A 14,895-nucleotide genomic window follows, 5' to 3' on the forward strand; every position below is an offset into this window, starting at 1 on the left:
TGTTGTGAAATACATGGTCTTTCCTATGCTGTCCAGTATATCTGCAATGTTCGGTATAGGGTATCTATCGGAGACAGTTTTTTCATTTAATTTCCGAAAATCGATTACCAAGCGCCATTTTTTTTTGCCTGTGGCGTCACTTTTCTTTGGTACGACCCACACGGGTGCACTCCAAGGGGAATGGCTGTTTTTGATTATGTTTTTTTCGAGCATTTTTGAAATTTGTTTTCGAACTTCGTCTTTATGCACAAATGGGTAACGGTAAGATTTCGTGTGAATCTGTATGTTATCTGTTGTTGGTATAGAGTGTTTGACGGCGTTAGAGAACGTTAGTTGATTGTTTTCGTCATGGAAGAGTTTTTTGTATGATTTGCATAGTTTGAGTATTTGTTGTTTTTCCTCGTTGTTGAGGTGTTCTGTCTGAATGTTTAATTGCTGATCGTTTGGGCATTCTGTTTCTGTTGCCGCGGACATGCAATTTAAGTATTGGTGGGTTCTTGGGGAAAATTCTTCTGCTTGTAACGGTTCTTCGAGGTAAAGTGTTTGGGTTTGACTTGAGTTATTGCAAACTTCAAAATAGGCGGATCCGGCGATTGCGGTGTATAAGCCGCCTGTTATGGATATTTGATTATCCAAAATCGTGGTTTCGCATATAAAGTCTCCCTGCATGAAGTTTACTGGGAGCGGTAATCGCATTTTAGTATTTTCTGGTAGAGTGTGTAGTGTGTCTACAGGGTTTGCTCTTGTGAGAATTGGGATGGCGGTTTCTGGTGTTTCTAGTATGGAGTCGGCAAAGTTTATTTTTGCATTTAGGCCGGATAGGAAATCCATGCCTAGGAGGCCATTGAAGTGTGGGTGGAAATTAAATAGTAAGAACTTGAAATTGGACATTTTTTCGAATTGTTTGAAATTTATTCTATCTGTATATTCTTGAATTTTGAATGTATTGAGAACAGTGTGGATATTGATATCAGAGGTTAGTTTTTTGATGTAGTCTCCCTTAATAAGTTCTGGATTTATGAATGAGTAGGTAGATCCAGTGTCTATTAGGAATTTGAGAGGGTTTGACAAAATTGAGTTTGGTGATAGGAAAACAAATGGCAAGGAAGATCCGTGTGACTTCTAGCTTATGTAACCGACTGGCTTCCCGAGGCTTCTAGTAAAAAATTTTCATCATCGTTGATGTTACATAGGGGAGCACTTGGATTATGGTTGTTCCTGTCTTGGTGGTTTAGGGCCTGATCTGGTTTGTTGTTGTTGAGGAAGGGGTTCCTGCCCAAAGTTTGTCTATCGTGTCGACCATTACCATCATTTTTGAAATTCTGTTGAGGTGTGAAGCGTCTTTCATTATTATGGTTGTTAAAGTTCTGTTGGCGCAGTGGAAAATTACCACTATTATCTTTGTTGAAATTGGGTTGTAGCTGTGTAAAGCGACTATTGTTGTAATTGTTGTTGTTATCATGTCGTTGTACATGACTATAGTTCTTTTGTCGTGGTATGTAGCGGCTATTGTAGTCACTATTGTTTGGTTGTCCTTTCGCGTATGGGTGATTCCTGTACATCGAGCTGTTGCGAAGTCGGTTTTCTTGGTTTTTATTCAAGTTTTTAGAGAAGTTTATTTCAATCTGCCCGTACTCGTACGCTTTCTCGATTGTCTCTGGCCTTTGGTTCCTGATGGCTGACCTAAGTGGGTCCTTTAAGTCAACTAAAAATGTATTCAGGCAGAATCTGTCATATTGGTCACGTTTGGCCGTGAGGGAGTGTCCACTTGGGTCTGCTTCTCTGGCCAGTGACATTAATTCGCTTCTTATTTTCGTAGCTGTAAAATATAGTTTTCCCATACTGAGTCCGTCCGGAAGGTTGTGTAGCTCTCTAACAAGCATTTCTTCAGTTTTCTTGCTAGAGTATAGTCGCTTAAGATTTATTTTGATGTCATCCCAACTGAGGAGTACATCACAAACACTCAGCGCTTCATCCGCCCTACCTTTAATTTTGTCACGGATAGTTCCAAGTAAGTACTGTCCGCATGCTGCTTGGCCCACTGATTCGGCTAACGAAAGTAGCTGCTCTACTCTATTTATAAATCTATCAAGATTGTCAGGCGGTCCTTCGTAGGTGGGTAGCTGATGTACGAGGGCTAGTATTTGTTGTAGATTCAGGCTTGTGTTTGTATAAGTTCCGGAATTGTTAACGGTGGGACTTAGTGGCCCTGATGCGTTACCGGAATCCATAGCGTTGGAGGGGCTATTACTTTGGGATTGATCTAATTGGTCTTCTCTTTCCTTACTACCGCTTCTCTTATCTCGGACAGTCTAGACCCGCTCCTTAGCCCTAGTCTGCCCCTAACTGTGTTACTAGTGGTGGCTTTTTTTTTTAAAGGAATTTATATTTACGTTTGCAAATAATCGCGAAAAACTTATATATAAGGGTATGGTAATGGTATGTATATAGGTTGTAATAATTTCTTAAGTTGTAATTATATATATGTCTATATTAATAATATGTATGTGTATTTTTGTAGTATAGGAATATTATATGCTGTGTTAAAATATTTGATACTATGTATGTATCTATGTTTGTGTGTTAGTAAATGTATGTATGTATGTACGGGGCTTCTTCGTATATATATGCCCTGCAGTTCTGGCTGTTCACAAGTGAATTGTGGCAATTACCAATCATGTGTGTAGGAAAGGAAAAGGGATGTTCCTAAGTTTCCCTCTCTTGCTCACTCTTAGAACACATGTATACCGAAAACGGCAATGCCATATAAAATGTCTCTATGAAATGGCGCCGTTGCGGCAACGGTTCCTACCCCCGCTGTCGTCGGTGCGGCTTCGCACATTTCATCGACGACAAAGCAGTTTTGGAACTGCAGGGTGTTTATATTTATTTTACGGGGATTTTATTTGCGTATGTCTATTTTTCTAAAATAAAGGAAAACCTGTGTGTGTGTATCCGCTACGCAGTTTCCTCTTTTCCTTGGTTCCCTGTGTTTAGTATTCGTTGGTTGTGTAGTAGTGCTGCGTTGCCTTCCACCTCTCCCGGTTATTTTTCATGGATGTTATCGAGTTCAACTGTAATATCTTTGATTTAAATAAATATTAAATAGAGTGTTTTTTAGAGGTTAGTGAACAAGTGACAACAATATGCGTTAAGTTGTTTGTGGATTGTTCTGTCGTTTCTTTCTTTTCTTTTAATTTTCTTTATTCTATTTTTTTTTTTTTTTTTTTTTTAAACATATAATTAAATTTTTATTCATTTTATTGATTTTATTTTATTTTTCTTTATGTGTTTTTTTTTTGTTGTTCGTAGTGTTCAAAAAATATTTCAACAGCGTATAAGCCAACGTCAGGAAAAGGTTTTTACTGTTACCTGATTTTTTTCTTTTTTTCAGCAGGTTTAATTTAGTAATTCCTTTTTTATAGTATTATTGTTTTTATTATTTTTTGTTTATTATTTACTTATTATTTTTATGCGTTTACGTAAGTTGATATATGGAAACGATCCCGGTGCCTTAACAGCGATTGTTGTACACATATACGGTCGTTAATCACTCAACTTACTTTTGTCTTCGTAAACCACTGTGTGCGGGACCGTCCGGTGTTTTGTCGGCGATTTAGGGGTTTAAATATTCACTAGCGGGTCGGTGATTTTCCGGCGAGTTTTGGTAACAAATCAATTCAATGTTCCACTTATTTAACTTCTTACTTTTTTCACAAGTTTGGGTCACAAGACAATTTAATGTTTCACTGATTTAACTTCTACTGCTTCCGACGGGTTCTGTTCACAAGGATATTTAATTTTCGACTGATTTAACTTCCTTTTAGAGGCATTCTTTTAATACTTTCTTATTTACGCACACCAGGTGCTTTTCGACGCAAGGTTATCGCTGCGACAAAAACTTCCTCACAAAGCCACAAAACACATACTACGACATCGACGCCAGGCTGTCTATACACAGTGCATCTATTAGTCGGTGTGACATTACCATAGTGGTGAAAGTGCTATCCTGATGAAATGCCCAAAAATAGGCATGATTTTACCCTTCTCTCACATAGGTATGCCAAGTGCTCTCCGACACACACACACGGTCACCACACACGGCAGTTTGAGACGTCTAATTTTAGATTTCTTGACCATATTTGGTGTGCTTTCTTTTTTTTTTGTTTTAGAGTTGCTATGTATAGATGGTCCCGGTGCCTTTTCAGCGATTGAAGTACACATATACGGTCGTCACACATAGCAACTTGTTAGTATAATTTTTGTAAGTTGTTCCGCACACACGGTCACCACACACGGCAGTTTGAGACGTCTAAAATAGATTTCTTGAGCATATTTGGTGTGCTTTCTTTTTGTTTTGTTTTAGAGTTGCTATGTATATACGGTCCCGGTGCCTTTTCAGCGATTGAAGTACACATATACGGTCGTTACACATAGCAACTTGTTAGTATAATTCTTGTAATTCTTGTACACATATACCGTCGCTTGTGTGGCAATTAGAAATTGATTTCGTTTGTTTCGTGTTTTCTTTGTCTGTGGATATATGATTTTTGCACATCTTTGTGTGTCATCCCCTTATGTTAACTGGTGGCCACGCTGCTTGCTGTGCCTTCCTTTCTGAACTCCCATTTGCACTACTAAAATTTTCACCACAAACGCTGTCACCTGTTCCCTCACCTCAAGAAATTGGAACGATAAGCGTAGTGGGCATTGTTAATCCCTTGTTCGTAGTCCGGCTGCGCCAGTCACAGTCCTGTGACCGAGGGAGTACAAGGGTGTCTCCCATTAGCGAATTTCGCCCTGGAAACCGCTGGAAAAGAAGCTTGTAAGGAAAACGACCGTGTTGTTCGGAGTACAAAATAAAAGTGAATCTTTATTACAAAGTGATTAGAGAAAATATCAGTGTTCGTCAGAGTTCTGGCATGTTGGCGGTTTGTTGTTGTCCATCAGCGCTAGGGTTGCCGGGTCTGCTGTTATCCTGTGGCCAGTGACAGGAGTATGTTAACTATGGCATGTTAACTCCGGGTCCGCTGTTATCATGTGGCCAGTGAGAGGGGTATGTTAACTAGGGGTATGTTAACTCGTACACCAGAGCCCAACTGCTTAAAAGCCCGCGGGTGCGGGCCGAGCTATGCAAAGCTAATTGGTGGGAAAGTGTCGGAAGACGTAGAGCGGAAACCAGTTCCGCTGGAAGAAAGGAAATTTTCGCCCACGCCCGGCAGGGAATCTACGACCACAATTTTGGGGGTAAAGCTAAAAGCTCTACAAAAGGATTTAGGACTTAAGCCAAATGGTCAAGTAGACGAACTACGACCACGATTTATTGGAGGAGCAAACCGCGCTGGGGGACATTTATCCGGAGGCACTGACTCTGAAGACAACACCAGTCGGTCCACCTCACCGATGCCAGAAGCAGGAGGCTCTGCTGGCAGAAGCTTGTTTGATTAACGAATCTGTAGGCACGACCCTGTTGATCTTGTCAACTATCTTAGATAGTTTGATCCTCGGCCTTGACTTTCTCTGCAGCATCCACGTAGCCCTGATCTGCAGACAAGTCTGCAGTTGGGTATTCAAGAAGGTGCCCCAGGATCGGAAGGCCATACCACGGAAAAGCAAGGAACCCCCACACCCGCACTGAGGTCCTATGTCCCATTGGACAAATCGGGACGGCAGACAAAGTCGGACCCTGTAGAAGGCCATACCACGGGAACCCAAGGAACAGCCATCCCAGAGGCAAAAAACACACAGCCGCAAGTGAACACCGCTAGCACTAGGACCAAGAACACCTCTCGCTGACGCCCCACAGGCGGAGGCAAGTGGACGACTACGATAGGAGCAACCCATAGCAACAATACCTCATCCATCTGCCCATCGCATCGGAGGACTCATCCCAACCACTGGCATCCACCCACTTCCTACAGTGTGAGTTACAGCTTTCCGACAAGTTCAGCGGACCTACGATAACTGCGGAACATACCATCACTCTCTGCGTTAAAAAGTTAAAAAGTGGTATTATCCGAAAAGCTCGGCCATGAGGAGGATCACCAATGAACAAGTGGATGAAATACAACGAGACGACCCAATCGAGCCATCAAGAAGTCCACACAGCGCTCCATTGGTACTAGTCCGGAAGAAGACCGGAGATATACGGATGTGCGTCGACTATCCGATGCGTACCCACTCCCGTGCACCAATCACATCCTGGAACGCTTAAAAAACGGACGTTTTATCTCCACGCTGGATCTGAAGAATGGATATTGGCAGATTGCCGTGGCGGACGCTAGCCGTGAATGCACAGCGTTTCCCGTGCCCGGGTGTGGACTGTTCCCCCGGAAAGTCATGCCTTTCGGACTCTATTCTGCACCAGCGACATTTCAAAGCTCTCTCGACAGCGTCATTGGACAAGACATGAAGCCGCACGCCTACGCCTTTTTGAATGAAATCATCGTCATCGGTGCGACTTGGGAAGATCATACCAAGATCCTCCGGGAAGTCTGTCGACGACTGCGTGAAGCAAAAATAAGGAACTTCGTTGCCACCTGGGTATCGCATCCTGGTACCGGTTCTTTGTCCAGGATTTCACTTTTACCGTCCAGTCTATGTCCCGACTCCTAAGGAAGCGAGTTAAGTGGCACCGGTAGAAACCCCAACATTGTTTTAACAACGTTATTGTATTAAAAACTGTGAGCCTATATCTGTCATTTTACTTTTCCACAAGGAGCATGAGAGAGGGAGAGGGAGACAACGAACCGATTGATATACTCCAAACATGAGCAAAGGCATTTTGACAGAGATTTTCCGTTGGCCGTTGTGGGGGATCGGTGGTACGTAGAGCGCTGGACTCCGATCCGGAAGGCCCCCGAGAAAAAGAAACGGCCTCTTTTTTTCAAATCTCCACCACTTTTATGCTCTATCGCTCACTTAACAATAGTAACAAATTTCGGCTCCCCGACTCCGCACACCCCCTTGTCCACGTTACTATGGACACAATAATAGAACTTTCGTCCCTCCTAGATGGCGCCAGGTGGCAACCCCACCGCTGGGATAAAACGCTACTGGCTAATCACCAGTTCGATCGAAAGTCATTGATTATTGAATCCTCTACAAAAAATTGTAGAGGCTCTATGCTCCCGGGTGGAGTGAAAAATTGTAAATTTTTTCCGTTGGCCAACCACTTTTGGGTATTTTTAGCTTCGCTTTTCCACCAACAGACCTTTCCTATTTTTTTTTGTGTTTTTTTTTTTTACTTTATTTTTAGCTATGAAAATTGGCTTTAAAATAACTGACACAACTCTTTAAAGTTTCGTTCAAATTAAAATGGAAATTTTTTGCATTGTGATTGATGTTTGTTAATTTGGTTGCTCAGCGGGAATGTCAGTGGGCGGTTGGCGGTGGGCGGGGGTTCGTCCAATTGGGGGAGGGGCGGGCAAGGCGGGCGATGAAAAGTGGTAGATGAAGAATTGCTGGATGATGGAGAGATAAAAGTGAATGGAAAATTAACAGCAATCGGAGAAGGATTTTAATTTCCTTGTAAGATGAGGAGTGTTGGATTGGCTTGAGAAATTAAAAATAGTCAAAAGAGAAATTGACCAAATAACACTAGTTATACATTAAAACTTATATTATAAACAAAACAGAATAGAAAAAGAAAATATCCATTTTTAATAAGCAAATAATTTCCTAAGTTTAAAATACAAGCTAAAGTAATTGGAGAATAATGAGAAAATGTAAAAAATTTTTCTTATGCAAAACCAAAAAAAATATAGTTTTTACCCCTTTCTTTCAAAGATTTTTGCTACCCCTCTTTTTCCCCCTTCACCATCGATTTATTGTGTTGTGTTTTTGTTCACATTACTTATACGCCGTGTGTGTTGCACATTCAAGGCGAGGATAAAATAACAGATTCATGCCTACGTTCCAGCCAATGACACTCCAACTAGCCGCCACCGAGCCAACAACAATGGCAACAACAACAACAAAAAGAACAAGGACGAAAACTGTAAAAAAACAGCAACAAGAAGCGGGCAAATAAAGCTTTGACATTTTTATGATGCTAAGCGGGGAAAACAAAAAAAAAAATTGCCAAAAATTGTGACAGATAGAAGTTCACCTGGCCATGGCGACGCTTGAGCCAGGGCCGAACGTTCTTTACCAGTCGCCTAGTCCAATTTGCGTTTGGTGCTTGCCAATGCACAATTGTAGCATCTATTTGGTCCTGATTGACTATGGTGCCGCGACTTCTTTCAGCTGCCAACAGATCTAAAGGAATCATCCCAGCAACCAGGAGGGCTGCTGTCTCGGATAGAGTTCGAAAACAGCAGGCAACTCTAAGGGCACATCTCCTGTATACCCCTTGGCACTCCCGGCTGTAAGAAGGAGTGTTCAACGCTGAAGCCCAGACCACCGAGCCATATAATATGGTGGAGGTGACTACTCCAGCTAGGAGTTGGCGGCTTTGCTGTTTAGGGCCTCTGGTTTTTGCCATGATCCTGCTTGTGGCGGTGGTTACTGTTGCCGCCTTACGGCTAATATATTCCAGGTGTTGGCTAAACTTAAGCCTGTGGTCAATCACTATCCCCAGGTACTTGATGAATGTTTCTCTACCTTCTTTGTGCTGCTTATCACCACTGCTTCTGATTATTGTTCAGCAATAATATTCCAGAGGAGGGGGCCAAGCACAGAACCTTGGGGGACTCCACCGGTTATCTGCTGTTGTTTCTCACCCGTGTCCGTGTCGTCAACAGTGTGCGCTGTTCAAAGTAGCTTTCAATTAGCTTTATCAGATACGGCGAGATTTCTTTTTGTATCAGGGCCTCAATGATTTTGCTCCAGTTCGCTGAATTAAAGGCATTTTGTATATCCAACGTGCATACTAGGCAGTACTCCTTTTTGTTACGTTCACCTTCAATAGCGGTACTAGCAATCCTAACTAACTCACCAATGGCATCGGTTGTACTCCGATGCTTACGGAAGGCGTATTGATGGTTTGAGAGTCCTTGCCCGCTTTCAAGCTCGTCCTATATACGGTTGCAGATCAGTCTTTCCAGGATCTTGCCAATCGTGTCCAGCATAGGCTGACGGGTCCTCGTGCTGTTTTCCCGGCTTGGGAAATCCAATTCCATCTTCGCGGAATTGTGCATTCACCAATCCATTTGATGAATGTATCTGGACGTGCGGCAATTATGGTCTTTAGGGCCGTGTTGGGTATGCCGTCAGGCCCAGGTGCCTTCTTCGCCTTGAGCTTCGCCGCTATTTCCAGCACTTCGTTTGTGTTAGTAAGCGCCCAGTCTTCTACCTCGGGGGTCAGGCCCATAAGAGGTATAAGTGGTGCCTGCCGGGGGAACAGTGTGGTAACGATGTGTTCCAGCTGCGTTGGGCATGTTGGCATTGGCTGTCTACTAAGTTTGCCTATGGGCAAACTTATGGAAGCATGCCGATTTGCTTCGCTTGATCAGGTGACTGAGCAGCCTTCGTTTCCCTCTGAGGATACCTAGGTTTTGGTCAAAATGGGGTCTTCCTCTTGATCTCTGCAGTCGTCGCTTTGCTGAGTGGCATTCATTTCGAGCACGCGATATTTTCTCATTCCACCAAGGGACCGGACAGCGCCTGTTACCTCCAGTATATGCCTTTTCCATTGATGCATCACATGCTGATTTTATGACGTCTGCCATGTTAGCTGCACAAGCGTTTGAGTCACCTGCCATACTGATTTCCTGAAAGCTGCTGAGGAACACATTTCTATTGAACGTGCTGTCTTTGTACCCCACCTGGCGCAAGGGCATCAGGACTCGCAAATGTTATGTCTATGATGGATTCGCGTCCTGCACTGCAGTAGGTGCTCGCATTTCCAGAGTTCAGTAGGCAGACAGGCGATGCCAGCGATGATGACAGGAGATTTCGCATTTGCATCTTGAGCTATTTCTTGTAATATTCTTTGGAAGTCTGGCAACGGGATTCTTGGGGGTATGTAGCAGCTATAGATATAGGTGCTCTTATATCGGGCTCTTGCAAAGCAATGGGATGCTTTCCTATGGGTGAGCTGTGCTGGCGGTTGACTACAGCTCCAGATGGCTGCTCTGTCTTCGCTACTTTGGTGCCAGACACCTTCCTGCTTTGGTGAGTAGGCGTCGCTTAAGATGGCAATGCACCGTGGTCGGGCTTGTATGCAACCGCGGCCATAAATACTTCTAGATGTGCTATCGCTATGAAACTTTCACAAAAAATCTATAAAAATATTATAAATAGAGAGAGCAGTCCTATAGATCAGATCAGGCTAATAATCATACTGTAAGTTATTTACAAGCACTTCACTCTTGTCAACAATATAGCCTTTTTTTTATAATATTCGCTTCTATACCCTCAATCAATTTTGTTCGCCTTTCGACGGCGCTACCCTCTTCGCTGCACCATACATTAAAAACATATAAACGTGAGAATAATAATAAAAATAAAAGGAACCTATTCAATTTTTAAGCAAGGGAGTAAACAAAAAGAAAAAAGAAATCAAATAAAAAAGAAATCAATAAATGAAAAAACTGTTAATAAACACAAACTCAAAAGACGAAGACAGGGCAATACGAAGAACAGCACAACAAGCCCACGAGCGAAAACAAATTTTTGTAGTGCAAAACTGACCCTAAAAAAGTTAAGACGGTGTTAGAATTTTTACGATTTTAAGCACATCTGCAAATTTCTGCAAAAAAAATTTACACATTTATTATCTTTAGAGTCAGGCAAACACATTGGTATACAACTTATTTGTGGATTTTTGTGGCGTCACTACTAAAACTTTAGCTAAACATAAAAAAGACGTTCGAAATATAGACAAAAAACATGTATTATTTCAAATTTATATAACAAGAACAGTTTAGCAAGTACGTTTTTTTATTGTCGGGTCATCCAGCCGCAGCAGATATTTAGGATCTCTTAATGCTAGCTCTTAGCTTATCTGCATAATTACCATCGCTCTCTCTCTCTTTATCTTTCTATTTGCTCTCTCTCGTTGCTTGTCGGCTTCTACTTTGGGTCAGCAATCGGCTGATCCGCGTCTCAATTTGAATTGCATTACTTCTTTTCGATCTCGCGGAACATTTATAACTCATTTTCGTCGAAATAAAATCGCTGCTACAGAATTCGAAAACAAAATTTTCTTCGTGCATAATTACTTCAACAGCTAATAAAAAGCTTATTAGCTCAACATTTGGTGAGCCCGACGTGATTTGTGCATAAAAATACCCAGTGCAAGTCACAAGAATTAATTTATTTTACCAGCTGCATATCTCTTTTTATCGGTGCTGCAGTGGTTGGCCGGCCATAAACAAATCAAATTTGTATAAGTTGATTTGTGTAAATAATATTACTCAAGCTTGTGCGTAAGGCGGTACATAGACCAGTAGCGAACTGTTTTCGGTATTACTCTTTGCGCTCATCTTCCCGCTAAGCCGAATTTTGCCGACCGAGTCTGCTGCAGTTTTTGTAGTTGTTGTTGCTGCTTAACATGTCAACAGAAAATTCGGTAAGCGTCACCGGCAATAGCAGCTCAAACAGGGTGACGTTTCTGAAGCGCAAGGCAAAATCATTATTTAATAGAGTGGAGCGTTTAATAGAATCTCTGTCAAGTTCGGCGTTGAATTCGTTTGACGATTCTAGCCTTCATGTGAGGTTGGAGCTTATCGAGGAGCTTCAAGGAGCATTTAAAAAGATTCTCAGCGAGCTTGAGGAATTGGATTTCGACGAAATTGAAAACGACTTGGACGAGAAATTTGATGACGTCGTCGTAATTCTTAAGTCAACGGTTCGATCAGAGATCACAAAGCGCTCCTCGCAATTGCTTCAGCAGTCAACCTTTGCTGATGGTAATACGTACGGTTATTTCGGCCATCAACAGCGACAAGCTCTGCGCCGAGCTATTCCACTTCCCGCTCTTGAACTTCCGAAATTCGCTGGAGGTTATGCGAATTGGGCAGATTTCTATTCTTTGTTTACAACCATCATAGATAGTCATCCTGACCTGACCAACATAGAAAAGCTGCAGCATCTACGTTCATGCCTGAGGGATTCTGCGTTGGAAACCATCCGCTCTCTGGAAATTTCGGATAGAAATTATTCTGTGGCATTGGACTTATTGCAAAAAAGATTTGATAATCGTCGTTTAGTTTTTCAGGCACACATTACTGAGATCCTGGGGCTTAAGGCAGTGCAGAGTGGTTCCGTCTCGATGCTTCGTGAGCTGTCCGATAAGTTTAACGCTCATATTCGTGCTCTAAAGGGATTGGGCACTACGGAACAAATCGCAGGATGCATCATCGTTCAAATACTGCTTCAAAAGCTAGATCCTGCGAGCCAGGCCAATTGGGAGGAGCGTTTAGAGGATCCAGTATTCATCAATCTAATTCCGACGTGGGAATCCATGGCATCATTTTTGGAGCAGCGATGCAGAACACTGGAGACTATGGATTTCGCCATGGCAAGCTATGCGTCTGGCAATCAGGTGGGACACAACGGAACATCTAATTCTCGTAGATCCGCTTTTGTTGCCACAAATATTAACCCTTGGATTGTAATGCTTCTGGTCACTCCATTCATTACTGCCAAGATTTTAATGCCCTGCCCCCTGCAAATCGGCTTCAAGAAGTAAATATTATATCTTTAACTTCTGTAGTTAAAAAGGACAGTAAATTCGCAATATTTCTTAGCAAATCAAACTCATGTTTATTCACACTCTTCTACAGCTTTTTAGGTTATAATTTGTAGGGATGTATTTAACTCGATACAATCGATATATTTAAGGAGCCCTTTAACTTGGCGGATATTTTTGAATTCGTAACACTTAACTTCAACACTTTCCCTTGTAAGAATTTAAAAATAACATTTCAATTGACAAACTTGAAAATCTTGTGATTCTATATAAAGCAAAGTAAATAGTGGTTTTCTCCTTCAGAAGAGTCCAATCTTGTTGCAAAGAATCCGGAGACGAGTATTAAGGAGCGGCTTTGTCATCATATCTGCAAGTTGTTCCTCAGTCGGGATTTGCTCGATTCCAAATTCTCCCTCAGCAATTCTTTCCCTGATAAAAAAAATGCTTGTTGGCTATGTGCTTCGTCCGACGATGGAATTCCGGGTTTTGAGCCAACCTCATGGCCGCAGCATTGTCGACCTGAAGAATTGGTGCTCGGTCCAATCTGTCAATTTCCTGAAACAATCTTTTAAGCCAAATTATTTCTTTTGCAGCTTCATTGGCTGCTACTATTTCAGCCTCTGTAGTAGAAATAGCCACCATTGCCTGTCTTTGACTTTTCCACGATACAGCTCCTGAGGCAAACATGATCAAGATACCTGATGTAGATCTCCCAGTCTTCGTGCAGCCACCAAAGTCTGCATCGCTGTAGCATTCGAGGATTCCCTTCTTCTGTTTTTGATAGACTATTCCAACGTTGATAGTTCCTGAAATGTAACGGAAAACCCTCTTAACTTGTGCAATACTTTCTTTTGTTGGATTCTCAAGCGTTCTTGAAAGAAATCCGATGCTGAAAGCCAAGTCTGGTCTACTTCCAAGCATGAGGTACATGAGAGCTCCGATGGCTTGGCGATAAGGGAACTCAGTCGCCTCCGATTCTTTTCCTTCTGTCGAAATTTCCAAACTCTTGAGAAGTGGCGTTGTAACAGCTTTGCAATGAGAAAATCTGAATCGTTCCAAAATCTTTTTGGCATATCCTTGTTGACTTATTTTGAGTCCATTTTCTTGTTTCTGAATTTCTAGTCCCAAGAAACACTCAGCCTTGCTCGAGACAATTTTGAACTCCGATTTTAGCTCATCCAAAAATTCCTCCAAATCTTGAGTATCTGTTGCTGCGACGAGTCCGTCATCTACGTAAACGACAAGTAAAATCTTTTTGCCATTTCTTTCCCTGATGTAAAGACACGGATCCGCCTCGCTGACTTTAAAACTGTGTTTCCGCAGGAAACCTCCGAAGCGTTCTTGCCAACATCTTGGCCCTTGCTTAAGCCCGTAGAGACTCTTCTTCAGTCTGCAAACAAGCTCCTGTCCTTTCTCGTATCCCTCTGGTTGTTGCATGTAAATTTCCTTGTCGTCCAATTCACCGTATAAAAAAGCTGTTGAGACATCAAACTGGAACAAAAACATATCATTTTTGGCTGCAACGCTCAACACTGAGCGGATTGTTTCCATTCTCGCAACAGAGCTAAATGTTTGGTCGTAATCGATCCCTTGTCTCTGAGCGAATCCTTTGATGACCAAGCGATACAAATATTTATCAATACTTCCGTCAGAATGGGTTTTGACTCGATAGACCCATTTGCATGGAAGTGCCCTCGATCCTTTGGGCAGTCTGGTTAAGCTCCAAGTTTCATTCTGATGCAAGGAATCAATTTCCCTATCCATTGCCTTTTTCCATTCGACGTTGCTGTTGATGGCTTCCTGGTAGGATCCTGGACTTTCCAGCACAAAATTCTCAGCTGCTGCTATGTAGTTATCCGGTCTCTTCAACTTCGAACGATCCCGCAACCGCATCGAGTGTAAGTTTCTATTGTTGCTTTCTTCGTCAAAACTTACTTCTTCTCCGGTTTCGTAATTGTCTTCACTTTCTGTTTCGGCTGCATCTTCTTTTAAGTCTTGCTCCTGAAGTGTGTCTTCGTCCTCGCTCTGGTGCAAATCTGCGTCTTCTTCTTTCTTGTCTTCTACGACTTCCTTGGAACTAAGATCTTGAAAAGGTAGGTTGATGCCTGGTTCACAATTGCTGAACTTTTCTTGAAATTTTACGTCCCTCGACAAGACTACTTTGTGTTTCTCTGGTAAGTAAATACGATATCTCTCATCGCCGTCGTAACCCACTAGGTACCCCTTTTCAGCTTTTTCGTCCATCTTCTTCCTTTTTT

General features: G+C 42.3%; 1 pseudogene; it reads left to right on the forward strand.

The window, feature by feature from the left end:
* Positions 1 to 10,015: 10,015 nt before the first annotated feature.
* Positions 10,016 to 12,544, forward strand: LOC122319853 (annotated as a pseudogene).
* Positions 12,545 to 14,895: the final 2,351 nt, after the last annotated feature.

This window comes from Drosophila ficusphila, unplaced genomic scaffold (genome assembly GCF_018152265.1).
Source record: "Drosophila ficusphila isolate 14025-0441.05 unplaced genomic scaffold, ASM1815226v1 contig_256, whole genome shotgun sequence".
Taxonomy (NCBI): Eukaryota; Metazoa; Arthropoda; class Insecta; order Diptera; family Drosophilidae; genus Drosophila; species Drosophila ficusphila.